Raw genomic sequence first — 26757 nt, 5'->3', positions numbered from 1 at the left:
ATGTTAGAACCAGTCAATCTGAAGGCATTGATAACAACCTTTCCTTTTAACTCTGAGATCCACAACCTGCCACAGCTCTTTCTAAAAGTGTCAAAGCTCTGCTGAGTGTTGATACCCACACCAAGTGCCAACAACCAAAGCCAGGGTGACTGTATACCAACTAACAACTATCTCCAAATCCCTGTTTGTTTTAGCATATCTGACATTTTGGTTTGGAACACTGAGTCAACAGCTTTGCCACTGACACTGTTCCTGATTGTGGCAGAGCCAACACATCTGTCACTCTGATGGTTTAATCATCAACAAATTTCTGAAGAGTTAGACCCATAACTTCCATTGGAACCCTAGCACGGCCATGTTTTAATATCTTTAGCAATGTCAAGGAAGATATACAAACCTGTTCTGCTGTGACCATGGCAGGATGCTCTGTGGATGACTCTGGCCCAGTGCAGGTATTGATCAGCTATGTCCTTGGCAGGAGGCTCTGGCTCAGTGTAGGCATACTTCCTCCACATCTAAGGAGTCTCTCCACATATTTATTTGCGACTATAACCCTTATATTGTTGAGCTTCAATTTGCTGAATTAAAATTTTTTTAAAAAATAACTTAGACTCCTGATAATTATGGCAGGTATAATTTTTCCTTAGTATTTTTTTTCCTTTATCTCCTGGCTTTCCAACAACACATTTTTCAGGACAGCAGCTCACATTCGACGAGGATCAGCTTAGAGAATATACCATGAGTCAACCCAAGTCTACCCAAAAGAGTCACCCATCTGCACATATTCCTAAAATACTACGTTTTAAAGTATCTGAAAAGTTAGTTCATAAGTTATGCTAAATTACCTTAGTAATTTTCTTCCTGTCTTATTTAATTATGGATGCCAATGTTACTATTCGTGACAACCATACTCAAGCCTTTTGTGGCCAGTCTCTTTCATGGAACATTTCGTTCAGCTGTAGAGACTAAAGAGTATCTGGTGCTCAATAAGCAAGCAACACCTTTAAAATAGCTAAGTGAGTGAGCAAGAAGATAAAGACATCATGGCTGAGAACGTGTTACACAAACACCAAAGGCCCAGAACTCCAGTGCTCAAAAAGAAGCAGCTACAGAGTTCAAAAGCTGCTTCTCTTTTCAGAATTGGATGTAACTGTGATTTTGAAATATGTGGTTGCCTAAAGATCACATTTCCTGCAGTTTATGGTCACTTTTTAAAAAGAGTGACATTTGTTACAGTTGGCTCACATAGGAGAGAGAGAGAGAGAGAGAGAGAGAGAGAGAGAGAGAGAGAGAGAGAGAAAGAGAGAGAGAGAGAGAAGAGTGTTTTCTTGCAAAGTTGCTGGCACTGTAATTTCTGGGCTGGGTTGGGGAGTGAAGTTTTGCTAATTGATTTCTGCCTACCCTATGAGGGAATGGCTAGGAAGTTGCACCTGTGAAACATTGTGCATAAGCAGCAGGGTTTTTGCACAACCCAAAAGTCAGATGGGAAAGAACCTGGGTGTCACTCTGCTCTTGACAAAGACGCTCAGACTGAGTTCTGTCATCTGCCCATCTGATAGTCCCTGCTGGTCAGGGCTTTCCCACAGCTGGGTGGAGCAGGGGAGGGTCTGGGGGCATATGTCCTTCTTGCTTCAAGAATAATCTCATTAAACATAAAAAGACAATCAATACATAGTAGCTAGTTGGTTTTTTACTTGCCTCCCAAAGGAAATTAAAATTTTATTTATATATTTATTAAAAAATACTTCACTTAGTGTATAGAGATACAGTTTACATATTAAACAGCAGTATAATAAATAATTTGCAATAGTTTTAAAGAGAAAGAAAAGGGAAATATTTCAGGTTAGAAACTCCTTTAAATTTTAAATGAAAAAATTTTAGGAGACACAGTGAGACTTTGTCTCATATCTTTTTCAGGAAGTAATAACAAGAGGCAGCATTGTCCTGTGCCTCTGGTACTATTTCTGATGCCTTCTCATGTGAAATGATACATCTCATCTATCTCCTGCTGCTGCTTCTCCACGCCAGGGGAGAAATCAGAGGTGGATAGTTACTTAGTGATAGATTTGTGCTGTCAATGTGAACACTGCCCCTTGGTAAACACCATCCGCTGCTCTTCTGTCAGCAAGTGCACTGAAGACACATTTTAAAGAGATTCACTCTGCTGCACCCGAGTGTTGCCTCCCTCCACGTGACTTCACTCTTCCTGGTTGGAAATACCTCCTCTGCTTTCAGCTCCACAAACTGGAGCTCTCCCTCTGACCTCTGAGTTATGTGCCACAGAACAGAAGATGTTAAAAACAGGCCATCTCTGGCAAGAAGAGCCATTGAACAGGAATGTGGCCTCTCTAGGTCTGAGTCAGCTCCAAGGGTGCAAGTGACTCCTACTTTTCATATACCATTGATATGTGAGCAGGACCATCCTTTCCTCACTGAGGAGAGGGTCTGTGGAAGACAAATCCCTTTTCTTCTGCTTTTAAAATTATAGTTATGGCAATGTACACAAAATTTACTACTCAACACATTTTAGTATAGTTCAGTTCCTTATTATATTCATTTTATTAGGCAAACATCATAATGACATTACCCATTTCCAGAAGATTTTTTAAAAATCTTCCCCAAGTTAACTGTACATATTGAAGTTCCCCTGATTCCATTTCCCTCCAAGTCTGTATTCTATATTCGATTTCTATGAACTTGACAGAATTAGGACATTTGTATGAATGTCCATGTAACATTTGTTGTTTTGTATAATAAAAAATTTCTCGCTTTCAAGAGTCACATAAAAAAATAAATGAGCTATGTATCCTTGGCTTCCTTTACCTATGGTTAGGATGTGTAGAATTATAGTCTGGGGGGAGGGATTGCAACATGAAATATCATATATCACCTACTACTGTTTTCTAGCCTGCTTCCCTGAAGGTACTGAACTTTCTCTCTTCCAGAATGTTCCAATCAAGAGAAATGAAAAGTTCAGTGTCAAATTTATTTGTGGGCAGAGATCAGAAACAGACCCATTAAAATCTTTGCCCTTGGCAGAGAAATTTATAGAAAAACAAAGTGGTTATACAATCCTTGCCAGACTAATATTTGTTAGCATAATATTGGTTAGAATAAATACAAAGAGTATGGAAAAAACTTCATTAGCTAAATGAGTAGGTGAGTGCCTAGCTTGTAGCTGATTTTCTAGAGTAGGTGTTTTTCCTTCTGATTTTTAGTTATTTGACATTTTCATTCTCTCTTACCCAATTTTCCTCGATCCACAATCCTTCCCTTTCTACCTAATGCCCCTTTCCTCCATCCAGGCCAATTTGTGTTGCTTAAATAACTTCCACTGGAGCATGGTCAATTTATCAGTTTTCACAGTATTTTTTTTCCTGTACTTTCCTCTCTCAGCTAAATATTGTTAATACCACCTTGGCTTTTGGTGGAATCATGTCGAACTCCTCTCTTCATGCTGGGATTTGTCTGGCTTAGGCTTGCTCAGGTCTTGTGGATGCTGCTACCAAAGCAGTGAGTTCCTAGGTGCAGCTACAATGTTGTATCAGAAGACAATCCTTCCTTGTAATCATCCACTGCCTCTGGCTCTTATACTCTTTCTCTTTCCTCTTCTGTGATGACTTCTGAACATTGGAAGGAGGGGGTGAGAGATATATGCTTCATTCAGGGCTAAGCATTCTCCATTCTCTTAGTCTGCACATTGGCAGGTGGTGGGTTTCTATTTTAATCATCGTCTACTACAAACAGAAGATTCCGTGATGAAGGTTGAGACACATATGGATATAAAAAACTATGTAGTCTGATACATTTAGTAGAATAATATATCAGTTTCTTCCCTCAGGACTATGACCCCTGTATATCCATAGGTTCTTGGTCTGATGATTGTAGTAGATATGGGTTTTATCTTGTGGAATGGGACTTAAATAAATAAGAGCATGGTTGGTTACTCCCATGATGCATGTGCCACTATTGTATCAGTGGGTAGTATGTGTATAGATATATTTTGGGAAGCTTCTATAGTAGTAGGTTTCCATATGACTTTTTGAAAAGCCTTTAGTGTTATTTCTCTCTCATTTTCCCTCTTCTACCCTGACCTCCCTTCTCTCACCCCATTTTATCCCTTCTTGTTCCATAATGACTTTTTAACCCTTTATACCAGTGCATTCTATTTTCTCTCCTTTGAAAGCCCTTCCCCTGCAGGGGTCTCATGACATTCACTGGCAGCAGAGAGATGGGCCCTGAGAAGCAAGAAGGCAGTTTAGTGCATGACTCAGTAGCAAGTGTTGTTTGAAACTTTGGGAGTCTGACCCCATTGGCTTATTTTATGCTTATTGAAACACAGCACAGTCTGGTGAAAACTGTTCTTGTGATGATTAACTCAATCACACATGTGCAATAAAGTGTACCTAAATCTACTTAAGGAACAAAGTAACATATATGTATGATGTGACTACACTGACATTCTTTGTAAAGTACATGTGACACCTTTCATAAAAATAGATCGCATAGATTGAGAAAAACAGAATGGGTCTGCAGAATGGGTCTGGAGGAGGATCTTCAGCCACACAGATTGTACAAAGGTCACCAGACTAGAAAACACATCTGCTTCAGGCTTCTGGGTGAAAATCAGGTTTTGTATTCCTTCCCTGAAGGAACAGTCCTGTGTGTGTGTAACATTCCAGGTTCTCCTAGTGCAGTTGTTCTCAGCCTGTGTGTGAGTTGTGACCCCTTTTGGGGGCTGGATGACCCTTTCACAGGGGTCACCTAAGACTATCAGAAAACAAAGATTTTACATTATGACTCATAATAGTAGTAAAATTACAGTTATGAAGTAGCAATGAAAATAATTTTATGGTTGGGGTCACCATAACATGAGGAAATGTATTAAAAGGTCACAGCATTAGGAAGGGTGAGAACCAGTGCCCTAGTGCATGTTGGTGTCCACAAAAGACCTCTGTACCTCCTACACTCTACATGGGCTCTTGGTAACTTACTGACCCCTATAGATATTCCAAATGAAACACACATATCTGAAAGTTCAAAGCTAACATTGATAAAGGAGAGGAAACGTGATATTTGTCTTTCTGGGTCTGTGTTACCTCACTCTGGTCTCCACCCATTTGCCTGCAAATTTTATAATTTTAATTTTCTTAATAGCTGAGTAATATTCCATTGAGTTAATGTACCACATTTTCATATGTTCATCAGTTTATACACATCTAGGCTGTTTCCATTTCTTGGCTATTGTGAACAGAGTAGTAATGACCATGGATGAGTAAGTATCTCTATAGTAGATTACAGAGTGATTTAGGCATATTCTCAGTAGTATAGATGAATCATGTAAATCTGTTTTCAGTTCTTTGAGGAACCTTTGTACTGATTCCCATAGCCCCTTTGCCTTATCTCTGTCTCTGGTCTGAGCTGACATAATGCTCGGAAAACATTTAAATGAATATGAATTCACCAGTAGCTCAAGAAATGCCCAAAACAGAGTTGAAGAAGGCAGCAGTGGTCAGCTGGAAGCACTGGTAGGAAAAGTCAACTGGGCCTTGGCACTCTATGTAGATGAAAGAATTATGAGACTTTGGGGAGGATTAAGGAATAGCTTGATGTGGGACATAGTAAGTACTCAATAAATGTTCAATCTCTTTACTATTAGATCCTGAATACGTCAGCTCCTTGTTTATGGGCTCCTTTGTACAAGGCATTACAATGTCTCAGCAGTAAGACCACTCCACTCCATCATGTCAATGTCACCTGCAGTTTAAGTGCACACTCTGGGAAGATGTTCACTCTGCTCTACTAATGTACATGTTCTCATGTTATGCCCATGTTCTCAGTCCAAAAAAGTTTCTATTGGAATACCCTGTTCTTTAATTGTGGAATATACAGAGTATTGTAATTCACAGTGGAGTACTGCATAATGATGTATCCTAGCATTGCAATGTAACACTACTTTAGGATGGATACCCATTCTGCATGTTTCTTAAATGTACAGACTCCAGCAGTCTCACTAGTATATTATCTGTAAGTTGAGAGTTCAGGGAGGTGATAATCTGCTGTAACATTGACATGGGGCTAAAGGAGAGGGTACAAATGCCCTGTGGGAAGGTGGGTGCTCATGTTTGATAGTCAAATGTTTGTTTCCTTTTTACATTTTCCTGAAGCTTTTGTGAAACCTTCCCTGACCTATCTGGAAAAGTCAGTTTTCCTCTTCAAAGACCTTACCTTTTCCAAGATAGTAGTTTTCACAGGTGGCTTAAGGCTTCTTCTGGATGAATGAGAATATGTACACACCAATTTCCCTATTTCTTTGGTTCTTATTTGTTAAGTTATAGATTTTAATTATTTTCTTCTTGATTTTTAGTAATAATTTTTAGAAAGCTGGTTTAGATTTATTCATATATATATATATATATATATATATACAGTTTAACATTTTGGCTTTATAGCTTAGATTTTTCTTTCTTATATAATTTTCTTTCTTTCTTAAATGTCCTCCATGTTTTTCTGTACTGAAGGTACAGGATTATTCTCTTTAAATTGTTGTTTGCATAAAAACGTATTATTTTGCTTCCATTCCTCAGTGACAAACCTACTAGGTACACCTTGTAGCTGATGGTCATCTACCCTTGCTACCAGGAAAATAGCCTGCCCATCACCTGGCTTTCATCATTGTATCAAGAAGTCTCTTGCCTTTGTGAAAGCTTTTCATTTTATCAATTTGTCTTCTCTAACAGGCTGCCTTTGTGGTCAGCATCTCCTTTTCTTTCCTCTTGTGGGGTTCACTATTCTGTGTCTGGATATTATTTCTTTTTTGAAATTCTACTGAAGAAATTTTAATCTTTACAAATTGGATAAATGATGTTTTTCTTCAATTCTGGAGAATTTTCAGCTCTCACTTCTCTAAAAAAAGGCATCGGCTCTACTCTCACTATTGCTTATTCTGGGACAAATTTAACCTCCATGGGCTCTTCCTCAGTGATTTCCATTTTCTTGACAGGAACACAGGGCAGTTGCTAGGAAACAGAACTGAAGCCCGGTCCTTTGGGCTGGAATCATGGCTGTCTCTCTCTCTTAGTAGCTGTGGGAACTTGGGTGAGTTCCTTAGTCTTTCTGTGCCTTAATGTCCTTAGTTCTGAAACTACAGATGCTTCAGTGACTTTTATGGCCATCCTCATGACTTAAAAAGAGGCTAAAACATGCTACAGTATGTGCTGTGTGTTTGTTCCAATGTTTCTGTGCTGCATTCTAAAGAAGTTTTCATTTGTATTGCATATAATCACCAGTGGTTTTTACTCTCTGTATTTAGTATTCCCTTCTTGATTCTTGGTTTATCAATACATTTTTTTTTTATTTTCAAAAGTAAACTTTGAAAACGTAACTTTTGTTTTTTAAGAAGCCTAAGCAAATGATTTTCACAAGATCAAGCTTCTTAAATTTGCTTTAAATTTAAACTCTTTTTTTTTTTGCTTCATATATTCGATTAGGCTTGGAATTTATCTCTCAAGTGCCTTCAGTCAGGACTCCTCAGCCAGCTCAAACTAAGCTTTCATCATGATTTTCTTGAGAGCGTCTTGATAATGCACTCTTTTCCTCTCTCTCAATTTTGAGCTTTCAGGTGGAATTGTTTAAAGAGAATTTATTTCTCCTTCCCTGAAAACAAGAACTGAGGCAAGCAGGTGTATTGTGTCTTCCACCAGAGAGGGATGTTCTCCAAGATTCTACCTTTCCTAAGTCAGCTTTGTGTAGATGAATACAGTTTGTCTTGAACTTTGTCTTGGACCCTGATTTTGCTTATTGTGTTCTATGTACACTAGCCTGTCAGCCTTAGCAGCCTATATTTCTGGATTTTTTTTTCCTTTCACATGGAGGAGTTCTGTTTATTTTGTGTTCATTCATGAGTTTTGAAGGCATTTTTAAAGAGCATGTGTAGTGTAGATGAAGTTTCTATCCAGTCCTGCCCAGCCTGCAGTCCCACAACCACTTACAAAAATAATCACTCAGAAGCTTATATTAATTATAACTGGTCGGCCATTAGCTCAGGCTTATTACTGACTAGCTCTTACACTTAAATTAACCCATAATTCTTATCTATGTTTAGCCACGTGGCTTGGTACCTTTTCTCAGTCTTGTCATCTTGCCTCCTCTGTGTCTGGCTGGTGACTCTACTCTTCCTGTTTCCAGCATTCCTTTAGTCTGCTTGCCCCACCTATACTTCCTGCCTTGGTACTGGCCAATCAGCATTTTATTAAACTAGTCTACAAGGGCATTATCCCACAGCATAACCACTCTCACAGCCAGTGTGAGAGTGCTTCCCTAGTGTGCACATGCCACTGGGTTCAATCCCAGCAATGTGCTTCCAAAACAGAGGTGGGGGATGCTTTTTAAAAATGATGGTGGGGCTGGAGAGATAGTTCAGCAGTTAAGTGCACTGGCTGCTCTTCCAGAGGTCCTGAGTTCAATTCCCAGCAATCACATGGTGGCTCACAACCATCTGTAATGGGACCCAATGCCCTCCTCTGGAGTGCAGAGACCATTCAAAAAGAGCACTCATATACACAAATAAAAAATAATCTTAAAAAAAAAATAATAGTTGGTGGCTTAAGACACTTTGTGCTGTCAGCAGAGTATCATTTTTACTGTCCTGTAAGGTCCATGCCTGGGTCATCACTATATTATCAGTAACAAGCTTGCTGTCAATGCAGATACTTTTTACACAAAAAATATTATAGTCGAACATAATCTTGCTGTTACTTAAGTACTTCTCCAAAAAGACCAAGAACTTTCATTTTCATACCTTACACAAACACCTTAGAAATATTAAAGTTGGAGCATGGTGTCAAAGCTCTGAAGAGAACGAATGATTGATTACTACTTAGCACTTTGAAACTCTCCCGGTCACACAGAAACACAGCAGAGCGTAGGGACAGGATAACCCTCAAAGTACTTTCTCACGGACACGGCTAGCTGTGCAATCTACAGGTTCTACAGTCCTCAGCACAACCAGTCAGTGCAAATTGAAAGTATTCGGAAAAACCCCTTTGTGCTGAGCATGTATTTACAGGCAGTTTCCTAGTCACATTGTTCCCTAAAACGTTACAACTATTTCCAAAGCTCTTGTAGAAAGTTATGAGAAAATTATATGGGCATGTTACGGAGTTTGTGACCATAGATTCACTCAAATTGTAATTAAAAGATTTATTGATTAGCTGATAATAGGACAACAGCCTTAAAGCCAAATCTCAGGCATGTCATGAAGGAAGGGGCTGCAGAAGGGTTTGTTAAAGGTGAAAACCAGAAGACTTTTGATATCTCCACAAGCAAACAAAAACTGGTCTGTTTTGCCAAGTGGTTACAGTGACTCAAAACAATCTTTGGGTATCTGTGTGAGGAAGTGAGAGAAGCAGGAAAAGCATCTGGTCATGTCATAACCAGTAGGTAGTCAAGGCTGTACATTTCTGGGTGGAGGTCACTGAGTCAGAGTTACTGGGAACTTGCCTTCCAGGGACTGGAGTCACAGACAAAGGGCTAATGGGTACCAACATAGATGCCTACCTTAAACGGGAGTTTCTTTAGCAATCACAGGTAAATGTGAGTTTAATAAGTAAGTCATATACAAACAGCTGTATTTTATACAGAAAACAAACAGCTTTGGATTTTTATGTACTCACAGAGTCCCGGTTTCAATCTCCTGAGAATATCAGTGGAAGATTGTGTTCAAAACTTTGCTTTGGGGTTGGGGGTTTAGCTCAGTGGTAGAGCGTGCTTGCCTAGCAAGCGCAAGGCCCTGGGTTCAGTCCTCAGCTCTGGAAAAAAACAAAACAAAACAAAACAAAACAAAACAAAACAAAACAAAACCAACTTTGCTTTGAACATCAGATAAACCTGTAAAGCTCACATCACTCACAAGATAATTGAGTTGCAGCATGAGCACACCCACAGAATGCATTCTCTATTTATGGTATTTCTATTATCTCAGTAGAAAGTTCTAGTGAGTTTGATATACCAGGTGGATTCTGACTATACTTAAATTTAGAGCTCTTACATTGGCAATTGCTTGTCCTCAATGTATTAGGAAAATACATTGAATATAAAGGAATGGATTATTTGATTTTCTAAAACACTTGAGGTGACCATGAGAAAGAAGAGTTTGACAAAGAAGAGACCCATATTGGAAATTTAAAAAATTCTTAGATGAACCAAATGGTCCAGAGAAAACCGGATGTGCTCATGGTGTTACATATTGGAAAGGCACCAGCACGGGATTCAGAGGCTGCAGCAGTGCAGAAAGGCTGTGTGAGGAGAGGCCAGGGAAGCTGATGCCCTGCTCCAGAAATCAGGCAAAGTAGGAACCTCAGGACCTGGCACCTCAGACTACAGCTACTCGTGCTCTGGCCTGAGGGGTTTGGAGGAAGCCTAGAGAAAGAAGCAAAGGCCTCATTTCTCCTGAAGTCTGGTGACACAGGAAAGGAGAGCCCCATACCAGTTCCACTCTTAGAAGGTCAGTGCCACCTGTCATCAATGCTAACACCTGACAGCAAATGCTGTGTGTAACCAGGGACTCTTGGGGGATTCATGGAAGGAGGTTTTCTATAGATTGAGAAGCACTGCTTTGAGGAAGGGGAATGTCCACAACCAGAGCTCCTATGGACCCAGGCCCGTCATTAAACTTGTAACTCTGAAATGGGCACAAAACTATTTATACAGAATCAAGAACAAGGCGTGAACTTAAATCACCCAATAGAAAGAATGATGGTCAACTCTCCAGATTTCTGGGAGCTTCAGGAAAAAGTGGGCTCCCTTTCCTCCAACAGTTCCTTTAATCTTCCTAGCAATGTGAAAACTTTTTCATATCAGTGGCAAATAAGAACCTGAAGATTTTGGTCCAGTGACTTACAGGCCACACTTGCCAGAGGTTCTGACAAAGTGGTACTCAAGTGGAGAGGTGAAAATGTGACCTTAATCAAAGGGAAAATGTGTCTGATGCCAGAGTTTCCCTTATTTGTACTGTTGCCCCCTATACGGAACAAGTGGATCTTATGGTGTGTGTATTTTTTCACATAGATCATAATGGCTGAGTATAGACTATGAGGCTGTACATGCACAAAGGAATATGAAACATGGATTCCTAAGTGAGTGACTGTCCAACTGCTTCTTGCTTTCAGAAACGCCCACCCACCCACCTGCTCCACACTTCTCTTTCACTTACCCCTCCTCTTTTCCTTTCTCTTCTTTGTCCTCCTAACTCATTTCTCCTCTTCTTCACTTTACCCCTGCCTGTCAAGCAGTCTAGTGGTGGATACAGGTGGACTGTGCTCAGCCCTGGCTGGCAGCTCTCGGGAGCAGAATAACCTCTGACAGGAGCCTATGGGGAAAACACTGTCTTTAAGGCCACCAGCTGCACCTGAAACTCCCAGACTTCTTGGTCAGAATAGTAAATGTTTATTGCTTGCCAAGATAATTCAAACATTTGTAAATTTGGTGCTGGGAGCTAGGACTTGCATATATTTATTACATTACAAGGTAGATATTTTCATCTGATTTTATAGATGAAGAAACTATAGCCTTGGTGGGGTCAAATAGATATCCAGATCAACTGGTAACCATTCCACTGTATTCTGGTTTTCTTAAGTGTAACTTTTTATGTGTCTAGTTTTGACACTATAGTTTATGAAGATTATTGACAAGCTTAGGTATTCAAATAGGCTAGACATATGAGAATGTGCTATAAAACCTTCTCATTCTCTCCAGGAACAAACATTTATCAAATGTCTGATCCCAAAGTTTTAGGTAGATTCTCTGCATGTTTTTATAAGACACATCATGGAACAGTTTTAAGACGGAGGAAGCATTGTGATCACCTCAACATAATAATGCAGGGCACAGTAAATATAGACATTCATGTCAGTTTCTCAAGATAGTTCAGCTAGTAAATAAAGGCAGCAAAACTTCAGAGCGTAATCTATAGTAGTCACATACCATGTTAAAAACTTAAGTTCTTCAGTAATGAAGGATGACAGAGTTCAAAGGAAGACAGAGGTTGGGAGAAAAGTGAGAATAGAGAACTCAGTTGATAAGAAAATAGTGTTTGGAAAGGAAAAACATACTATAATTAGAAAGCTCTTGAGACCAGATCTGTAACCACAGTGAGATTGCTGTACAAAAATCAATTACTTTTTGTCTAACAATACCACAGACTGCCCCTGAAAACAAAGTGAGTTTTCTGACCCTGAAAGCTTCTAGTAACTAGAGAAATCTTCCAAACTGAAGAGAATGTTGGAGTATGCATGGTCTCTAAGCTAATAGGTGACCTCTACAGTGCTTTGACTGCAGATATTAGTGCATTGGGACTACCATGGCAGACTAGCAGATTTAGAAGTCTAACTGTAAGAGCTTGAACTTAAGCACAGTGATGACAGATGTGGAAATCAGGTGAAGAACTAATTTAGTTGCTGGGATAAGTCCCAAATCTAATCTCTAGTGCTACAGGCATTGAAAACAAAACAAAAGAATTCAAGAAACTAGACATAAAAATAATGAACAATCCAATTAAAAAATGGGCTGTAGAGCTAAACAGAGAATTGTCAAAGGAAAAATTTCAAATGGCCAAAAGACATTTAAGGAATTGCTCAGCATCCTTAGTCATCAGGGAGATGCAAATCAAAATGACTCTGAGATACCATTTTACACCTGTCAGAAAACCACTGCAGACAGCTTATGTTGGAGAGGATGTGGAACAAGGGGAACACTCCTCCTTTGTTGGTGTGAATGAAAACTTGTACAGCCACTTTGGAAATCAGTGTGGTGGTTTCTTAGAAAATTAGGAATCAATCTTCCTCAAGACTCAGTTATACCACTCTTGGGCCCCAAGGAATGCTCAATCATACCACAGGGACACATGCTCAACTATGTTCTGGAACCTGGAAACAACCTAGATGCCCCTCAACTGAAGAATGGATTAAGAATACATATACACAAAGGGATACTACTCAGCAGAGAAAAAAATGACAATTAAATTTGCAGGCAAATGGATTGAACTAGAAAATATCATCCTGAGTGAGGTAACGCAGACTCAGATGGACAAACATGGTATGTACCCATTCATAAGTGGATACTACAAGTAAAGCAAAGGATAACCAGACAACAACCCACAACTCCAGAGAAGCTAGCTAACAAGGAAGACCCAAAGAGGGATTCATGGATCGCCCTGGGAAGGGGAAATAGTTGAGATTTCCATGAGTGAACTGGGGATGAGGGGCGGGCAATGAAAGATAGGGGATGGGGGATGAGAACATGAGGAAATGGAATGGTTGAGCTGGAACAGGGATAGAGTGGGAAAGCAATGAGAGAGATACCATGATGGAAGGAGATATCATGAGGATAGAGAAAAACCTGGTGCTAGGGAAGTTGCCAGGAATCCCCAAGGATGACCCAGCTTGGACTACTAGAAATAGTGGAGAGGGTGCCTGAACTGAACGAGCTTGCCCCAGTGATCAGATCAGTGAATACCCTAGCTGTCATCACAGAGCTTTTCTCCAATGACTGATGGAAGCAGATGCAGAGATCCACAGCCAAACACCAAGCAGAACTCCAGGAGTCCAGTCAGAGAGAGAGAGAGAGAGAGAGAGAGAGAGAGAGAGAGAGAGAGAGAGAGAGAAGGGATTCGATGAGCAAGTGCATCAGAATCATGATGGAGAAACCCACAGAGATGTCCAAATCAAACTAATGGGAACTCATGAAAGTTGAATCAGTGGCTGTGGAGCCTGCATGGAACTGGAGTAGGCCCTCTGCATGGTGAGACGATTGTGTAGCTTTGTGTAGCTTGATTTACTCAGGGGCCACCATGGCGGCAGAATCAGAATCCATCCCTGGTGCATGAGGGGGCTTTTCGGAGCCCACTACCTATGATGAGACACCTCATGCAGCCTTGAGGCAGGGGGAAGGGCTTGGACCAGCCTCTACTAAATGTATCTCTCCATGGGAGTCCTTGCCTTCTTGTGGGAGGGAGTGGGGGGTGGGTTGGGGAAAACTGCTAAGGCGGGTGGGAGGATGGGAGAGGAAGACATTTGATTGGTGTGTAAAATGAATTTTAAAAAAGAAAACAAAAGAAACTAGCAAAAATCCAAAAACCGTTCTTCCTGAAAATGTTTTTGGAGAAAAAAACCAGCCCAGAGAAGCCTCTGTTTTAATTAAGTAGAAAGCCATTTTTTTTTTTTTACTTAGTTTTACACTTGGCATAGGTGTTTCTTCCCTCAAGCTTTTGCTAGCACTAGCAAGGAAGCAGCAGAGTGAGATGCCATCTTCAGTTGTCAACCAAACCCAAAGGAACCTGGAAGACTTGAGAAATGAGCACTGTGCTGTGGGTTAGACTTATGCTACCCAGCTGCAAGCATAAACCCCCTGGGTTACTCCTGGGAAAAGGCATATTGATTCAGATTGCCATGTACTCCTGGGAAAAGGCAGATTGAATCAGATAGCCATGCGTGGGGAGGGAGCAGAGGCGTCTGTAGGGCACCAACACCATACGTCCTGCATCTATCCCTTGATTAAGCATTGGAAATGGCCAGATTGGTAATTCAAGAAGAAGAAGATGTCAAAGCCCAAAGGCCTTGCTTGAGGAACTTATTCAAATGTGTCACAATAATAACTCTTATTTTTCTTTTCTTTCTATTGATTAATTTTGTTATTGATAATTTCAAACTTGTATATTCTGATGACTCTTCCACCACATCCTTTCATCCTGCTCCTACCTCTATCAACCTCTCCTCATCCCTACCACTCCCTTTCCTGGAACTGAAGTCTTCTGCTTTATGACCCATTTGATTTAACCAGAGCCATCTGGGTAACATTTAGGTTGGAACTATCCATTGGATTCTGATGAAGTCATTAGCAGAAATACAGCTGAAGACAATGAATGATTCTCACCATTGGAATCTATTAGTAGCAAACAGGTCAGCAGTGAGGAGTGGAGCTCCTGAGGCCCCTGGTATCACCTTACTGGTGATGGGCCATTCATGTACAGACCCAGTGCAGGCATCTACAACTGCTACGAGGTTATGACTATAACAGCTGTGTCTTCCCCAGAAGATGACATTTCTCAGCCTTTCTCATTATCTTCTGGCTCTTAAATTCTCCTCTTGTTCCTCTTGTTCTGCATAAGCTTTTGAGTGGATAGTACAAATGTCTTGTGTAGGGCTGAACACTCATCCATAACTTGTTCTCAGCATTTTTTTTTTCGCTTTTTTTGGTTTTTTGTTTTTTTTTTTGTTGTTGTTGTTTTTGGTTTTGGTTTTTGGTTTTTTGAGACAGGGTTTCTCTGTGTAGCTTTGGTGCCTGTCCTGGAACTCACTCTTTAGCCCAAACTGGCCTCGAACTCACAGAGATCTGCCTGGCTCTGCCTCCCGAGTGCTGGGATTAAAGGTGTGGGCCACCACGGTCCAGCTTCCTCAGCATTTTAAACAGCTATGAGTCTTAGCGTGCACCACCTTTTGCTTGAGAGGCTTCTTTTATTAAGTCGGGAAGTAGCATTTATATATGGGTATTAGCATAAATATTTAGAAGGCAGCTTGGTACTGTGTCAGTTTAGCTGAGCAACAGTATTTAGTTTCTTGCTAGGGCCTAGGATCTCTTTCACCATGCAATGTTGATGATGTGTATAGTAGTAGCACCTATGGGTTCCCTACTGTAGAGATGATCTCAAATCCAATCCACAGCAACAGTGCTGCTGATGCATAAATGGGTGAATCTTGCCTAGAAGGTTGGTCTCAAAGATTCTAGGATTCGCCGGGGGTGGGGGGTGGGGGGTGGGGGGGTGGTGGTGGTGGCGGCGGTGCAAGCCTTTAATCCTAGCACTTGGGAGGCAGAGCCAGGCGGATCTCTGTAAGTTCGAGGCCAGCCTGGTCTCCAAAGCGAGTTCCAGGAAAGGCACAAAGCTATACAGAGAAACCCTGTCTCAAAAAAACAAAACACACACACACACACACACACACACACACACACACACACACACAAGTAGGATTCATGGGTGAGTAAGACCATTGATGTCTTTTCTCCTCTAGTAGCCTGCATAACACATTCAAAGACTAAGAAAGCTTGCTGGCAGTGAGGAAGCCTCCAGCTCAGTTCTAACTTGATTTCTCTCAACCATGCACACAGGGGACATGGTTCCTTCAGCATTAGATTCTTAGCATCTAATTTATCTTTGACATCTCCTTAAGATGGAGACTTTATTAAACTATGCTTAAGCAGATCCAAGAAAAATCATATATAGATACAAATCCCATACTATGCCCAAGAAGATTGTTTTGTTAATAGCATCAGTTATTGCCATTAATGAAGAAATTCAGGCAAGTGTGTGGTTGATAACTTTTCATTAGGAGCCTGAAAACACTTGTCTTCCTTGTTTCTCAAGAGCATCTTAAATTCTACTTGTATTCTTTGTAGCATCATTTAAAGAAAACAGTAGCCCATAGAGGTAAAATGAGATTTACATAGTATTTACATGTGTTCTTGGATATAGTATACATATTTTCCCCCTGTGTACTGGCTTTGCTTTTTATTACTTCTGGAGAAGTGCTCTTATTCCAAATGAGCATTAATTCACTTGATATCTGTCACCCAGTGGATTTCTAGAAACATAGGACCAATTTCAGTTCTGTCATGTTATATATTTTTATTATTGTCAACACTGAAGATTATCACAATATCTTAATTCACTGATGCTTAGGTGAAAGAAAGTTAGCACTTTTATTTTCACTCATTTGAAAATCACTGATGGCAAGGTGAATTAATCTTGTCAGTACAATTCATCAAAAACATAAAGAGCTGTCTGAACTAGATAATCTGAGTGCAAAGATCATACAACTCCGTCTTTCTAAATGTGCCAAGCTAAGCACTTAATAGTGAGGTGTTCCTATCATTGAATACAAGGGCATGAAGTCAAGGGGCCTTAAATATGTCTGTTGCTTGTCAGTTTCCTTCTCTCCTCCACTTAGAGGGTTTTTGGTTTTGGTTTTGGTTTTCAAGACAGGGTTTCTCTGTGTAGTTTTCGTGCCTGTCCTGGATCTCACTCTGGAGACCAGACTGGCCTCAAACTCACAGCAATCTACCTGGCTCTGCCTCCTGAGTGTTGGGATTAAAGGCATGCACCGCCACCACCCAGTCACTTAGAGTATTTTTAATTGAGGGAACAGTCAGTAAATGGCTACTGGGTGCCCCCATGCAGGCACTGAGCATCCTGTCACATTTGTTTCATGGCATGGGTCCTCTGTCCCCCAAGCCTGCTTTGCAGATGGTGACACAAAAAGGCTCCAAGCAGAGAAGCTAACATGCTTGGTGGCCTAGTGGCAGCCCCCATGTAATATTTCTCTTGGTGGCATTCACTGAAGTCATATTTTACTCTCCACGCTTTAGAAAACAGAAGTATATGTGTTTGTCTTTATTATTTCATTGGTTTGGACTTCTGTATTTTGTCTTGGCATGTGTTCTGCCCTTATATCTGTATTCAGAACACTAATCTAGAAGTGCTGTCGTGCAGCGCTTCTGTCATGCTGTACTCACTGTTCCTCTGCGGAATGCAAAATAAACTGGTTTTCTTTCTAAAAGGATATGATTATGGGAAATTAGAAATCACAGACTAGGAATATTATGCAACTATTGTCCAGCTATACTCAACTGCACTGATGAATTTAAAAAACACTCAGGTTTGATTCACTCCATCTCCTCTCCAGCCCTCACAAACACATCACTGTGGAGAAAACCCTAGGAAGACAGACATTATCATTTTACTCATACATATATGTGTGTGTGTGTGTGTGTGTGTGTGTACACATATATACTTGATACACACATATATTGATGTATAAATTTCATCATATATATGATGAAATTTCAAACTAGATTATATGCATAAAATAATTGTTTAAAAATCAAGTAGCATCTGTTCCGGATTTTTCAATCATCTCATTCCACTTGCCTGCGTTTGTTTCCTAAATGAGGCTCCACGTAAAATCTATGTATTATGGTAGTTGATTTGTTGTTTGTCTACAATATTTTTAAGACATAATTCTAACTCTGTGTTCCCCAGCAGGCAGCTGAGTGTATGTATATGTGTGTAGTGTATGTGAATGGGTGTATGTGAATTTGCGTGTGTATTTGTCTGCACGTGGGGGCAGGTACACATGTCCATGTAAAAGCCTGAGGTTTATATGGTGTGCCTTCATCTATCACTCTCTGCCTCATCTATTGAGATTGGGTCTCATGTTCTACTAGTCTTGCTAGCAGCTTAATCTCCATGCTTAGGATAGCAAGTAGACTGCCGTACTGACCTGGCTTTTACATGTTTCTGGGGATCTGAATTCCTATTCTCACTCTTGGCAAAGGCTTTTCCCCCTTAGCCATCTCCACAGCTTGCTTTAGGTAGCTGTTATTTCTTTCAATGTGACATGCTATTGAAATACGTCATCTCATCTTGGTGCCAAGGACACTTATTGTTATTGCGATGAATGTTATTGCTGGACAGAACCAGGAAGCGAGCAATAGGAGGTGTTTTCATTTTGCTTTTACCATTTTAATTGCTCTTTATTTACATAATGGTATAATGTGCTTCTCCCTCTGGATGGATATTAGAACTCCATATGTCTTAGTCCAATACTCAGTGCCATTATTGTAACTAATATTGTATTCTAGAGTTTTTAGGGTGATAGTAGAGGTGGCTCACTACTTGGTCTGGCTCCATAAGTCTTCCTTTATTCCTGAGACACCATGAATTAGAGGAAGTTCTGCAAGCAAAGAGATTATATTATTTAGTGCAAATGTACAGAAAAAAAAAATGGAGTCAGAAATAGCTGCTGGGATCACCCGAGTTTACCACTTTACTTTGTAGGCAGATACATCCAGGCAAAGATGTGAGTGGCTCCAGGTGACCTAAGTCAGTGTTTCCCAGATTTTAATATGCACAGCACTCTTCTGAAGGACTTGTTACTGTGTTCAGGGTCATGTTGTAGTGACACTGTTAGTGTCAATGCCTTGACTCAGAGGCAGTAGTCTGCATGTTACCTAATGAGTAGGCACAGTGAGCATCCTCCACTCTTTCTGAAGTACTGCTGGACCATTTTGAGTAACATGGGAACAGAAGCTTAAGCCAAGATCTGTGGTTTGATCCAGGGCTTACCTACCTAAAGCAATGCAGGGGAGGACTCAAAATGCCTTTATGAATCTATTTAGGAGTCTTCAATTTAAAAAAAAAATCACAGAATGAGTCTTTTGGGGGGTAACTCCTCTTAGAAAGTCCATTCAAAAGGACAAAGTTCTGATTGTCTAATGCCAATTTTAAACTTTGATTCTTGATTTTAGTCAGCTTCGTGACTCTCCTGGCTTTAGCTAATCTCTGTGAAATCCTATGTGTCTCCCTCTTCTGCTCCTACTGGCCCTGAATATATCCTACTGGATTGACTCAGACATTCTCCAATAGGAAGTGGTCTGACAAACCAGAGCTCTCAGGGCCACACATTATTAGCTGCATAGAAAAGACTATACCAATTTCCTGAAATAGTGGCCCTGAAGTTTGATTAGGAGAAAGCAGAGGTTCCAGAGGACTGAGATGACCAGCCCTTTCTGTATTATAGAAATATATCATAAGCAATTGAGAAATTTCAGTCTAAGAACCATGAAGTTTCTAGAAGCTTTGTAACATTCCCTGGAGAAGCATCTTCTGCATAGCTCCCTGTCATCTATATAGGGAGACAAAAATCTGACCTAAAGAAGTCCCAAGGGAAAAAACATATGGAGCATGACTTGGGGACTGAGACATGACTGGACTTTTAGACACAAGTAAATAAGGAGGGATTGTTTTCTTGCAATGATCCCCTTGAATACAGTGCCTTACCTCTATATCTCCTGGGCTTGCCGTCATAGGTTGAATATGCTTTTGCAGAAAAGAAAGACTCATGGATTAAGGGCCAGTTCAGGGGTCAAGGGACTCCGGAGGTGTGTACCTAGGGAAAGCACAGAAAAAACATGACTACCACCTGTGTGTATTTAATATTGCTTTTGTTTTAATATTGTCCACTGAAACTAGATTGAAATTTACTACTCATCTCACCTGTGTCCATGTCTAAGTGATATTATCAGTGTATGAGGTTACAACTCACAATGTTTTAATGTAAACCTGATGTTTGAAAGATGGCAGAATGTTTCCCCTTCCTTCTATATTTTTGGTTGTGAGCTTAGCCTTTTAACAATGGAGCCATCTCTCAAGCCCTCTCTTCCTTTTATAGAAGCAGATGAAGACAATAAATTAGAAAACTGTTAATAACATTGTATTGCATTAGGTACTGACAGAGAATGCTACATCCTATGCCATTAGAAGACTCAGCGCACCTTAAAGAGCTATGATTTGTCTTCAGATATGCATGCATTGGCTGAGATTTGCCACTAGGTCTGATGCTATGGGGTGGCTCTGCAGACCTCAGTGGAGCCTGCTCCCATGACTGGTGCTTGCTGATTGTGTACTGTCTTACAAGGATTACATCTATTGCATTTTGTCTTTCTTCTTCTTGTGACCAAGACTTAGGGAAGCATGTTTTTCTTCTGGTAATGATGGAGACATGGGGGAAAGTTCATAAACATCCACTTCTGAGACAAAGGTTGGAACTGACACACTTTCTTCTAAATTCATTTATTCAACAAGGCAAGTCATTCAGCCAAACACAAAGTCAAGAAGCCACAAATCCATCCCATTCCTGTAGTGGAAGGAGCCATGGGGCCACATTGTGATGGTGATAGGGTTGTATATACAAGACAGGGTAAAGAATTGGGCGAATAGTATTATTAACACAAATATACAAATATGCATGGTATTTATCAATTAAGTTCAGTGTTGTTACATATAAGAAACTTTAGATACCATTGGGTTAATTTGTAAAAGTTTTGTGTAGATAATTGAGAAATTACTTTCAGTCGATGTGTTCATATTTATTTGGTCTTGTTCCGATTTCTTTTCTTCCTTTGTTATCAAGATTTTTCTAATTCTGTGTGTTTCTCTTGGTTCCAGCAATGTACTTATCTGCATTACTTTATTAGCTAAGTAAACATATCAGACTTTGTATCAGTAATTGTGTAATCACTTGAAATGCATGCTGTCCTCCACATGGCTTCTATAGAGCCTCCATTTCACTCTTCAAAATGTTGATCAGTTATTTGTCACAAGAGTGGAGCCTTATTTCATTCTTTGAGCACTGTAATTTTAGCTAGTAATTATTAAGAACCTCCCTATGCAAAGCTTTAAACAGAATTCCTACATCTCTATATTGTCTATTGTACGATTCACAACAATCTTGTGATATTGGTAGCATAATTTTTTGTATTAAATTATACTGGGAGAGGAATTGATAGTATCGGAATTTAAATATGAGTGGGGCACTCTTTTTGCAGAGTCTACACACACCCTACACACACACTTTGACTTTTAGATTTTCTCAGATGCCGAGTAGAGTGGATTTATGCTGATAGTTTGGTGGCAAATGTGAGTGAAATCTCATGTTTTACTGTATTGGGAAATCATGGGCATGGCAAGGCTTATTTCATTATTCTCCAGAAAGCTGAAAGGCCTGATAGTTTGAAGTAAAGAGACTTAAAAGGTCATTAGGTGGCAAGGTTGGGGCATAGGCTCATTGTATTTTCCTACTATATCACTTAAATTGCTGTATTTCATCGTGGTAATTGGTGCAGCGGTGGCACAAATATTAAGGTACTAATCACTTTTTTATATTGGATTTGAGACCAATCATTTGAGATAGTCCCCAAACCTGATACTGTTAATGAGGCCAAGAACCTGAGACTATATAAGTCATGGACCCTAAGGGAAAACCTACTACAATTATTCTGGTAAATTAACATAGCAATGCATTAATCCTAACTGCATATCTCTATACCTATAGAGCAGTGTATTGCTTAGCCCTCAGCAGAGAAGCTGCTTCTTGTAGTAAATGGTAATTAGCACTGAGACACAACTGAACAATGTAATCATGGTAATTGGTAGTGTGATGCTCCACAATTTTACTGATGGAACTAGTCAATTAACTTGGACTCCAAAGGACTGCATTTTCCTCTAAGGCTTCAAAATTTGTAAAAAAAAAAAAAAAAAAAAAAAGCAAAACAAAAACAAGGGTGGGTATTTTTCAGTCTGACAACATAAAAATAAACTAGTAGAGAAGAATTACTATGTACACCCATAGTACATGTCCTAGGTTCCAGAGTGCTAGATTATTTAGAATAGGAATTTTAAATGACTTGGTTCTCTCAGTAACTAGTTGCCACTAAGACAACAGTTTCTGTCTTTCCCCCACTTGTTTTCATGCATGTGGAGGCCAAAGGTCGATATCGGGAATCATCCGCAGTCCACCTTATTCACTGAGGCAGGGTCCTCATTCAAAGCCAGAACTTGTTGATAAGCTAGCCAGCTTGTTCTGGGGGGTTTCTGTCTCTGCCTTCTAAGGTTGGAATTACGGGTGGGCTACTATACCTACCTGCCATTTGTGCAGGTTTCTGAGGATTTGAACTCAGGACCTCAAGCTCGTATGACAAGGACTTTAATTGCTGAGCCATCTTCCCACACACTACACAATTAAAAAAAAAACAAATTGGATAATAATCCTACCAGCATTCAATTCAACTTATGTTTATTAAAGTAACCTTGAAGAAAAGAGTTTATATTATGCTAATTTGTCAAGGAACACTTTTCATTTTAAAGACACAGCCCAAGAAATCCAAGTTCTTTTGCTGTCTGCTGTTTTGATCCCCCCTTGGGTAGCAAGTCCCATTACACCAGGCTGTGTTGCTTTGGGGTACAGAAACAGGATACAACATTTTTTGCAATGGCTTCCCAGTAATCTATATAAGTGTTAGGCATTTCAGAGTACCATTTGTGTTAATTTTATCCTCATTAAACCTAGAAGGTATTTATTCCGAATTTTAAAAAATGCACTACCAGAAGGTTTTCTTTTGAAAGCAAAGGCCTCTAGATGTGGAAAGAGAAAGGACAGGCGTTGGTTTGAGGAGTTATTGCCTAGCTGAGGTGGTTCTTTGATACCATGTAGCTCATTATAGATGGAGACATCTCAGCAATTTCACTAATGTAATCCGGGCAGAAGTCTGGTTTAACTTTCTTCTTTGTTGTAATCAGAGTTTGGCAGGTTCAAATCTTAGTAGGGATTTTCCATTCTGTTTTATTTCACATTAAAAAACAGTTGTTATAGTCGATACCAGGAGACATAAGCATCCTAAGGTGAGGGTTAGCCTCAGGTATTGAACTTTGCTGAGGCAGTAGTATGACTGCAGCATCATTTGACCTTGAACAAACACATTCCACTATTTAAAACAGGAAATCTTGTCATTGTCCATCATTCTGAGAAGGAGCCATGAAATTCATTCTGATTTCTCATTTTAGGTTGTACATCCACAAATGAGCTGATGATTAAGGATAAGGTGGGAGTGAAGACACACTGTTGAGTTTAGCTTAGAACATGTTCATAACCCACCCAGGGAGATGATACATGAAGTCATTTTCTTCAAATGGCATGTATCTTGAAATGGAAACAGGATTTGAGGAGGCAGAAATGAAGTACAGAGATAGATATAAGATGACTGTTCACACTGTCATTCCTCCAGTGAAACAATTAGACAGCAGACTCACTACGAACTGTGAAGGCAACAGAATAGAATTACATTTCCTGCCCTGGGTATCTCTATTGTGGAGAGAGATGGTAGTTAGTAGCTCTAGTCAAAGCTTGAAATGACGTGGTAGTATCAATGTGGTGATGTTAGCTAGGATAGTTTCTGACTGGGAGGAATAATGGAGCATTCCTGAATGACAGCCAAAGACACTGAGCATGGAGAACTAGTTAGGAATGTTTCCAGCCCTGGGGATAAATTGTTTAGACAAATGAGACTCAGAAAAGAATAAACCTTGTTAGGCAACAAGAGGAACAGAGGTATTAGAAGATTAAGTAACTCCCAGAGCTTTGGTAGAAGATATAGGCCTCTGAAGGAAAAAAATCATCCCCATTTCTCCATTTCTTTCAGGTTTATGTCTTCCTAGAGAGATACTAAAATGTGTGGACAACAGTATCATTTATTATTGGCTGAAGGTGTTAACTTCTTTATTCTTTGGTGCATCATTCCTGTTTGCTCAGGGAGCCAGTGCATTGCAAAGAATCTTCAGTTTATGTTGTTTCTTCTCAGAAATTTCTATTTCAAAGTAAAGATTTTATGTATATACATATTTCTGTTTTGTTCTAATAGAAGACAGAGCATGGCTGCATGTTCAACTAAGTTTTCTGTTCAAATGCTTTGTCTCTACTTCCTGAGCAGAGGATTTTCATTTGCACTAATGGTTCTCAATCTTCCTAATGCTGTGACCCTTTAATACAGTTCCTCATGTTGTAGTGTCCTCAACTATAAAATTATATTTGATGCTGCTTCATAGCTGTAATGAATTGTAATGTTACAAACTGTAATGTAAATATCTGTGTTTTCCAATGGTCTCTGGGGGTCATGACCTACAGGTTGAGAACTACCAATTTATATTGTGCTATGGGGACCCAAGGGTACTGTGAGCACTGAGTAGGGATCAGCTTTACATAAGGTTCCCCATAAGATACACAAGAGGCTTCCTAGCCAGGGAGTTTCAATTTTCCATCAGTTATTATTATAAAAAAGGCTATCTCCAAACCAAGGGCACATCTGATGTCAGATAGCCTTGTTCTTTATGAGAATTTGAATTAAGGTTCAAATGCACCTAATTTCTGATACATGTAATAGAAGGGTTGAAGACTAGAAGATATAGATGAAGCATTGAGAGAAGAAGGAGAAGCTGATGTCAAATGCACCAAAGAGAAATCTCTTTTCTTTTATTCCAAAGTCCAACACTGAACTAAAAAGAGAGCTGAATATACTTCTTATTGGCAGTTAGGGCCATTGAGGGCATCTCTGAAAAACTAGAGCTAGCTTGTCAAAGTCTACAGAGATTGTGAATTCGCTGCTCAATGCTTTTCAGATGATAACAGAGAAGAACACCTGGCTATTAGCAACCATTTCAGGGCTAGCACTTGTCCTTTGTGGCTAGTTCTGTTCCGAGGCCTGACACTTCTTCCCTCCACCTTCTTTTTCTCACCCCTCTGTCTGCCCCTTGGTTCTATTTAAGGACAGTCTCTGTTGTGTTGTCCTCACTCCATGTGGCTTATTTTCCCACCTATGCTTTAATAGCAGTCTTCCTTTCCACACTTCCCCATGTCATCTGTCTACTTCATTGAATGGCTTGAGGAATTTGGCTGCATTTTTACCTCAAGTCCTTATTCTCATTCAATTAATTATGGGAACTGGGACTGGGACAAATACTTGACAGAGGGAAGAAGGGAAGAAGACAAGAAAGAAATGCTTTCTTCTTTTAATTTCATGTGGAACCCCAAACTATGGCATGGTGCCATCCAAAGTCAATGTGGGTCTTCCCATCTCTCCATTGTCCTCATCTAGACCTCAGACACGTCCAGAGGACTTGTCTCCCAGGTGACTCTAGATCTTGTCAGGTTGGCAATATTAACCAGCACAGCCATCTTTACACATCTCTTGGGTAAACAGGTACATTTTAAATTAAATACAAGTTTCATATTGTTCAGAAAGAGAATTTATAACAAATATAGTAGGAAATGGATACTCTGGTCTCAACATCTGGCAAAGCATTTCTCCATCTCTGGGCTGAAGTAAATAAGTTATATGGAGAGTTTCCAACATTCAGAAGCATAGAAGTAGTAAAGGAGAACAAAAAAAAGACACCTTAAATTAAGCAAATTGCCCACAAAGTATGCAACATTTTCTGGGTACCCAGCTTCATGTGAGCTAAATGGTCATGGTGGCTGCAGTCATGGAGATTCTAATCTAGTAAGGAAAATGGTCAATCAATATGTGAATCAAAAACATTTACAATTAAACACTCAGTGATATGAAGACGGTATGCAGCAATTCCAGATAAGACAGTTTTAAAGAAACATATTTAAAAGTTTCATTGGCTGGTGATAACACTGGTTACTAAGCAGCCTATTTAAAACAAATTCAGGGACCAACTCTCTGCCAGTTTGTTGGGAGGGGCTGTTAAGAGGAATAAAGAATAGATTTCTTGTTATGTACACGTGTCATTGACAGATCTTGATTTTCTTCTGTAATCTGAAAAGACTGTGATACAAAGTATAGTTAGTTTTTTTTGAAATGTCCACAGAGATCTGGGTAGTTCAGGTGTCCAAGAATCAGAAGTAGGACAGGGGTTATTGGTTGCTTGGCAACTGGTGCAATCACAGAATAGTTATATTGAGTTTAAGGAGGCAACCAGTGTGGACTAAGAAATGGAACAATATAGAACTGTAAAACCCAGGTCTCTGTCAACATGTAAAATCTCAGGATTGGCCATCTTGTTAGCCGCTAGTCCAGCAACACATTTTCTTTCTCCCTTTTTAAATTTTTATTCATTTTTTCTCATACAATATATCCTGACCACAGCCTCCCCTCTCTCCACACCTCCCAGAAACCCCTGCTCACCACTCTTCTCCAAGGCTGGATAAGGTAACCTAGTAGGAGGAAAAGGATACCAAGAGAAGCTTTTCAGTTTCATGAGGTTTGTGAATTCTATTTATTAATTATTGGTCTTAGTGCCTGTGCTATTGGTGTTCTTTTCAGAAAGTTGTCCCCTATGCCAATGCCCTTAGG

At 39.9% G+C, this 26757-nt stretch overlaps 1 pseudogene; it reads right to left on the bottom strand.

The window, feature by feature from the left end:
• The window catches only part of LOC118584623, a 2807-nt pseudogene extending 479 nt beyond the window's left edge, over nt 1–2328 (bottom strand).
• Between the last annotated feature and the right edge of the window lie 24429 nt (nt 2329–26757).

Source organism: Onychomys torridus, chromosome 5, assembly GCF_903995425.1.
Source record: "Onychomys torridus chromosome 5, mOncTor1.1, whole genome shotgun sequence".
Lineage (NCBI taxonomy): Eukaryota > Metazoa > Chordata > Mammalia > Rodentia > Cricetidae > Onychomys > Onychomys torridus.
This window is presented reverse-complemented; position numbering and strand designations above follow the sequence as displayed.